Below are 8,052 nucleotides of genomic sequence, written 5' to 3' on the forward strand. Positions count from 1 at the left end.
TTGGACTGGTGCAGTTTGCTTCTCTAAATGCCTCTGTATACCTAAATGATGAAGACTGTTTTGTGGGTTTTTAAGCTGTACATATTAAAAATACTTTTCCAATATAAAAATAGAATTATGCACTCTTACTGAAATAGAAGACTTAATGTGGCTTGATGTGGTAATGTGGATATTTTGGGGTTAGTTTGAAATTTTTCAAAAATTTATCTTAGTAAATAGCTGAGTTTTATTCATATTGTCTCAATTTTTAACCCTATCCCTTTGAACACTTAACAATTACCATTAACAGCATGGTAATAGCACCTAAAGCACTCCTGTAACTGATAGGTTACATGAAGTACAACACTGTGGTTAGGTTGCCTTTTTTGCAGGGGCAACATTTATCTGGTGGTTATAGTGGGTAAAGAAGGTACCCCAGTCCGTGGTTTTCCATTCCCAGAGTCCTGAAAAATCTAGCTGCCTTGTGAGGCAAGGCCTGTGCCGATGGAGATGGATCAAGCTGCCTGCAGCCTGCTCCTGAGATATCATGAGGAACTCTTCTCAAGCCCTCATTATGGCAGGGAGTGGGTTGTCTAATGGTGTGGGCCCTGGTCAAAGAGGAAGGTGGAGGGGAAGAAATCAGGATGGGGGTGAGCTGGCCTTCTTCCAGACTTCTTTCAGCTGGTTGTTTTATTTGGGGCAATATTTATCCAGGAAACCTGGTATGCCCCTATGTCTTGTGAAGTTTCTTACCTACTGGCTTTTCAGCTCTCTTATTCCTTCACGAGTTTTCTAAAGCAGCGTTCGCTAATGCCCTGGGGCTTTCCATGAGGACTACCAGCATTAACATAATGTAAATATATGACAGTCCAGTCCTCTCTGTCCGGAAATCCTTCCAAATTACATCATTGCTAAAGCCTAACTGCCTCAGAGTCATGAGATGTGCTTTTATCAAACTAGTTTCTCAGCAGTGGTTATAAACTTGTGCTAGTGGGGTCAGAGAGTTCTTGGCACTGGAACTCATCTTTCTTCTGCCGATGTGCAGGCAGAGTAGATTACCACCTTTCTACAAATGCTGTAGATGTACTCCAGTTAGCTGACTTCACTTGTAAACTGTTAGATGCTGGGTAGAAAAGCTATTTTTACAGCCAAAATGGCTGGCAGACCACATGCAGATACAGAAATTAGAAGAATTACTTCAAAAGCTGTGGAAAAATAACTGTCTGGATTATTTAGACTATTAGCTTTGTGTACCACTGCACAATAATCAGTAAATCCAGACTAAGCTGCTAGAGGGAAAATGATCAGCATGTTCCATTAAAATTTCACCTGTTAGAACAGGTAATTTGTTTGCTAGATTTCATCTTTATTGTTTGATCTCATTTCTGATCATGCTGAAAAAAGCTCCCTGAAGTTTTTGTAATACTATACTGTAATGAATTTATTAGAGAAGCAGAGCTAGACAGAGCATAATTATCTCAGCAACTGTTCTGATTTTTACGGCAACTTCCATTACTTTTATAACTGATACTAGAGGTGGATCTCACCCACTCTTCAATACTTAGCAATGTAAAACTACCTGGTTTTAAATGTCAGTGAACTGTTTGTCCAGTGTACTACCATTGCAAAGGCAATACAGGCTTATCATCCTCTGAGCAATTTTATCCTGTTTTAGCACTAATCATGTTGCTAGGAAGTAATTGCCATGCTGATGTAGCAGCAATAAAAGTTTAACTTTTAACTTCTAAAGAGTCGCCCCACTGTAATTTGTTCTGTGGAACTGTTGCTGTGTTTGTATTCTGGAATTGCATTTGATAATGTGGTACTCATCACCTCGGTCTTCTAATTAATCCCTGTGAGTAGACTGAGTCAATTGAGAGGCCCACTTAGCTTGTGGGCTAGATGGGGAGCACTCCTTCACAGCAGCAGAGAGCTGCCATAAGCAAAGTAAGTTTTACCTTGCCATGGTTTGAGTGGGACTGTAGGAAACCTGTCTGTGAACAGCATTTCTGGGAAGGCTTTGTTGTGTGCCGACATACTAGTCGTGCTTCGGGGCACGTTCTCTGGCCTGATTATGGAGACAGACTGTGGTGGTGCTGGAGACCATGCTGGAAGGCTCAATGTGTGTAGAGTGGAGAGAGGTATTTAAAGTAGCATCAAGGTTACTCCTGAGAGAGTATGAACTTGTCCAAAAGGCTGCAAGGGATAGATGTCAATCTAGAACCAATACAACTTACAGTATGTAAGTTTTGAGTTGCTGAAAACAAACAAACAACAAACCCTTTAAAATATCCTAAAATATGTGAGTGTTAAATATGCTTTTATAAAATATAAATCAGTATTGAATGTAAAGAGAAATGGGAGGCAGATAGAAAGGGAAGGAATTTGGAGACCTACTGAGATAAATACACAAAGAAAAATGTGTTCTAGAAAACAAGAGCAGGGTGACCACCAACAGAACCTTTTGCAAAAATACAGCTAAGATGAAAAGTAGTGAGAGAGTGAAGAAGTTAATGAGGCATAAACAAGTACTTTTTCTGTTGGTATCTGAACTGAGATTACAAATATTAGTTATAAAGACCTCTTTAGTTATTATAAGATTATTTCAGCAGCAGACAACTACGAGTGAAGGAACAACATGGGCAACAATTCACAGGCTAGAAGTTTCTACATATTTCTTCCTTTTGAATTTTTTAATTAATTGTGGACTTCTTGAAGTATGAGACTAAAAGCTAAGTATGTCTTTGTTGGTAGGGAGTAATTAATAGAAATTATTGATGGTTTGCACTGTTGAGAAGTGAGGAAATCTGCCATGGTGCTGAATGACTTGTTAATATCTGACCACATCATGTGTTGTGAATGGTAAATCTTTATAATTGCAAATGTCTGAAAACTGCTTTTAGAACTTTGACTGGAAAGTTCTCTCCCTATGTATTTATGTAAGTAGAGTTACAGTCCTGTACTCTTTCTCTAAGCAAAGGCAAAGTGGATCATGGCATGGTAGAAAGGAAATAACTCCATGAGAACTGAGTATGCAACCATTTCTTCAGACAAAAAATCTTGTTCTTATTTACTCACCTGTTGTTACTGAGGTGATTACTGGAATCACTGTTTGCAGACAAGGAGTGTGGGAGAGAAAACTATTTGCCTTGGCTGGTGCTGTATGTAGCAGCAGCCCTAGTGACGGATATTCTGGGAAACTTTTGACTTCTTGATCTGAGACTAGTGAGATAGGCAAGCCAGGACACAAAGCAGAGGTAACAATTTAAATCTGTCATTAGGTGAATGCCATGTTCCTTTGGAACTTGGCAAATACAGTGACAATTTGTCATTTCTGATTATTGGCTCTTCTGGTGTTTACAAAATGCAATCTTTCAGCTGTGGTTTCACATTATACCTTAGGCCTTGTTACCAGCCTAGCAGAGTGTGCTCTTACCACCCTTACAAAGCTCCTGCTCTTTGCAGCTGGGCAGAAAGGCAGTGCTCATATAAAGTCTTCGATGTGATTTTTAGGTTTTGGCCCACTTACTTGCTTCCCACTGAGAAGTACAGGCTATGGGTCTATGGGGTCCTGGAAAAATTACTCGTGGGGGGATGGGGTTGCAGAAGAGGAGCTACAGCCCTGTCTCCTGCCCTCATGCTGTAAAGCCTGAGGCTTTTTCCCTTATCCTCAGGTCTGTGCACCTGATGCAGAAATCCAGAGAGGACATGGCATTGAGGAGCTAGGGCTGTGAAGGAGGTCTGTAGCCCATCAGTGGGGGTTTGCTATGGTTAAAACCCCACACTTGCATGAACTTCTCAGGGTGGACCTACCCTGTTTTGAGGGCCTACCCATTTTGAGAGGTGCATGTCCTTGCAGTAAGGAGCTGCTCTTAGTCCCTGGGTAGTTGCATTGTACTTTGAGCAAAATCTGAGGTACAGGACACAGGCTTCTGTATAAGCATGGTCATCTTGAGAGAATTGTGATAGCAATTTTGGAGGGAAAATAAAGTTACAGATAAACCAGCTTTTCAGTAAATGGTTTAAGATGCCGGAGTGGGTAAAAAAAGCTAGCTAATATAGTTAAGAAAGCAGGCTTGATTCAGCTGTGTAAACACAGGCATCAAGTCCCACTGAGATGCTTTAGGATACCTGTGGCCTCCATTTGCCAGTGCAGCAGGGAATGGGCAGTATGCCCACCTACCTGTACCAGATCTACCAGCCTCAGGGGAAGTCTTAGCCCAAGGGCTCTACATACTATAAAGTGTTTATGCGACTACGTCAAGACAGAATGTATATGTACTTAATGCTGACCATTTGCAGGATACTTCAAGATGTCTCATTCCATGTCACTGTTTCTATAAGGATATGCAGACACATTAAAATCAATGGAAAGACACTGCCTGGAATCCATAATATGATGCTATCATGCTCTTACTAATGTACATTCCTGTCTAAAGAACCAATTGCACAATTTGGCTGCAGTGGCTGATATCTTGTTGCTGGTGTGATGAGAATTCATAATTCTTGGAATCTGCACACCTATGATGTATAATATCAAAGAGAGTGTTTGGCTACATTATTTGCTTCCCCAATATGTAGTTTGCTCCTCTTGTGTTTTTTATCTTTCTTTCTACATTGTTGCACGTGTTTTGTTTTGGTTTTTTTTTCATTTAAAGGAAAAAAATTTAGAATCCTTTGTGTATTCTAATCCGGCTATGAAATGGGGCTGATATTTTAAATTTGAATTTTTAAAAAAAAATTCTATTTTTCTAAAATTGTTTCGAGTTTGAAATTTAAGATTTTGAAATCAAAGCATCTCAAAGCTGTACAGTTACTCTGTGTTGCTGGCAACTTATTAAATGCGTAATTCTACTGAGAGAGGTTACTGCCACTGTGAAGCTTCACTGTAGGAGACTGTAGGCAAGCCTGTGTTAGGATGCAGTTTTTGCCCTGAAAAGGCTACAGTCTGTAGCCATGTAATCCAGCTAATTGGCATGTGCAGGAAAATGTTCTTTTTGGAAGACTTCTTCCATTGCACTCTTTGCCCTGTCTTTAGTGAACATTAGACCAAACATCAGTTTCTGAAGGGACCTGTGATTGCAACAGTACAGTATATTTGGCAATACTTGGAAACGCTACAGTCATTTCCCTTTCCTCTGAGGTTGTAGGTTCCTAAACATCCTCATTTGCCCTTTAATTAGTGATAAATACCTCTGCTTACAATATTTATTAAAAATCAGTTGTCTACAGTTCTAAGTTCTGGATATTACTTCCTTACTGTGCTTAGAGTGAGACTGCCTATAGTTTATTTCTTGGTATTTAAAAGCGGAAATATATAGAGTTAATATGGAAGTACAAAATAATTGAGAGAACTTGAGAGAAAAGCCTCCTGACAACTTATTTTCTGAAGGCTTTTGATAGTTTTGGTGGTGTATTCCCTGCCCCTTGGAGAGGCATTATATATTCTCATTTATCACCCATCGGTACAGAAAAGATAAGCCTGTGTTATTCTCACAGTTTTGTTTTGACTGGTTTAATTATTATAAGCGGATTTTTACTTTTTTTTAGTCCTGATACGCAATCTGCATTTGTTAGTCTACAATTATCACCTAGACACCAAGAGGGGATGTAAAACTCATGAAAACAGCAGTATAACAATAGAGTATGAATTTCATCACTTCTATGAAGAAAGTAGGCCAACACAGCTCATATTTACAAAGTGAAAATTATCTGTCAGCTCTTTTTAAAACAAAAAAAAAGCAAACCAAAAAACTCCCAGACCATCTGTCCAGTATGTGTTTTTTTAGGGAGCCTTAATAGGTCAACAGTTTCCAAGGTTGGATACAGTTAATTGCTATAGTGGTTTTATTAATCTACATTTTTACCTTGCCAGATTTAATGTGTTTGAAGAATTGCCATTGTTTTGATTTTTAAATTTTTTTAAAATTATTAAGTAAATGAGGGAAGAATGAGAGAGAATTCTGCCAATTTAGCTATTTTAAAGGGTTTTTTTTATTTTTCTTAACAATAGCTTTGAATGATTAATGTGAGCACATGCCTTTTAGTGTTGTCTGCCAGTGGAAAGTATACCTGAGCTCCTTCAAGTGCTGTTAATAAAAATGTTAAAAGCAGTGATTTGTTATTGCTGCTGCCATTAGCTACTGTTTTATGAATCATGTGACCTGATGAAATACATTGTTATTGTCACGCATCTGGTAACACAAAAGAAAAATCAAGCAAGAGAAAGATCTCTACCAGTTAACAATAAATCTATTTTGGGAAAAGAACCATCTCGTCCTCCAACTTAACTAAAAGCTTTTTTTTTTATTTCTGGAAGGAAATATAAAGTTAATAAGCCCTCCAGCAATAAGGGTTGCTAGACTTGTGACCTCTTAGGAAAATAAATGCTGAACATTTCATGCCATAAAAATGTGTTTGAGTCCCTCTATGATTTCTCTGAGCATTCTCTGTGGATGATTTCCGCCTCCCCCTCCCCCCCCGGATAATCCCCTTTCTGCAGGGAGAAAGGTTCAGTCTATCACCACAGTACCTAACCAGTCACTTTGTGTAACCCCTTCAGAAGACTGCATGCTAAGTCTGTTTGGATATGGAGAGGTATTATCCTTGGTCATTACAAACCTCTTCCACTTAGAGACCAATATCTAGCTCTTCTGAATTTCTAATCCTAACAGAAATGGGAAAGCTTTTCACAGTGTAGTCCCTTGTTTGTTTTTTCTGTGGTGGTTTTTTTTTTTTTCTCTGCTCAGGCTGGCTTTTGTCATAGATCTGCTTCCCTGCAAGAATTGCTTTTTAATAGTTCCTACAGTTTTTCTTTGCTGTGAGGCTGTGGCATCTGCAGGATCAATCAAGCCAAAGTCCAATGCACTGTACATGCATCAGAAGTTAACAGCAGCAAAAGCTATACTATCCCTAGCTGGATTTCCTATGGAGTCCTGGCTTGCTGAGAGTGGTTTTATGAGCTGAATATTCACACATTCTTATGATAATCCTTTTATATGGGGCCAGTGCAAAAGGAAAGGATCTCCTATACTAACAATCTCTTTTCTTACAACACTGAAGTTTACCTTAAAGCTTTCTGTACTAGTGTAGATTACGCTCAGACTTGCTTTGTAGTCTGCTTTAGACATGTACGTAAATTATAGCTTGAGAACTTCATAAAAATGATGGATGAAAAGAATTTGTGGAGCCTTAGATAATTGATAAGTTACAACATGATCACTTATACCATAGTACATGTGTTGGCATTAGAGCACACAGACACAGTTACAATTTACCAATGTAACTTCATACAAAGCCAGACGTCATATTATACATTTGATAGCTGTTGATAAACATACATAGCTGTCATCAATAAATCACTGTCCCTCTTCCCAAATGTAACCTGTATTGTGCACCACAAAAATACCACTGCTCAGAGGCCCTAAACAGTAATTATTTTTTTAGGAGGGACTGAGACTCTACCTTAAAATATATTCACATATAATACCTTATTACACTGGCAAGAGGAACATCTTAAAAGAAAACTATAGTTTCTCCTCACTACAAGACAGATGCCACAAAAGCGAAACCCAATTGTTTGTTCATTGTCTGCACTGACCTGTGTTTTCATGCTTGCCTTGTAAGGAAAAGCCTTGGACATTCACATTGGAAAAATAAGGGAGGTTCTCAGTGAGAACAAAAACTTACTGTGGTTAAGTAAGTGACACAATGAACTGCTGTGAACCTCTCATAGAAAGATTAGGCTTTCCTAAAAGAGGTGAGAGAATGATTTATTACATTGTCACAAAAATTGCCTTTTTAAACTAGATAGCCAAGTTACAGCTTAAACTGTTAAAAAGCATGAACTGGCAACACGATTGAAGTAACCTCAGTCAAATAAATGTATCCAACTGAATAAATACTTCATTTCTCTTGTGAAGTCATTCCAGAGGATCAGTGTGATGCTATCGGGGGTTTATGGGGCTGCTGTCAGAATTATTTGTTCTTTGCATTCCTTGGAATAATGCAGTTTGATAGGATGCAAGAAAGGTCCCTGATTTCCTATGGCTTTTAGTGTCTGTGTTGAAGTCC

General features: G+C 38.7%; 1 protein-coding gene across 1 annotated transcript in view; it reads left to right on the plus strand.

Annotated features, from left to right (window-relative positions):
- The window catches only part of LOC148052178 (uncharacterized), a 97,820-nt gene that overhangs the window by 26,910 nt on the left and 62,858 nt on the right, over positions 1–8,052 (plus strand). The gene's annotated exons all lie outside the window — the stretch shown is intronic.

The sequence above is a fragment of the Nipponia nippon genome, unplaced genomic scaffold (genome assembly GCF_047370975.1).
Source record: "Nipponia nippon isolate SJK-2023a ecotype South Korea unplaced genomic scaffold, ASM4737097v1 scaffold_5, whole genome shotgun sequence".
NCBI classification, from domain to species: Eukaryota; Metazoa; Chordata; class Aves; order Pelecaniformes; family Threskiornithidae; genus Nipponia; species Nipponia nippon.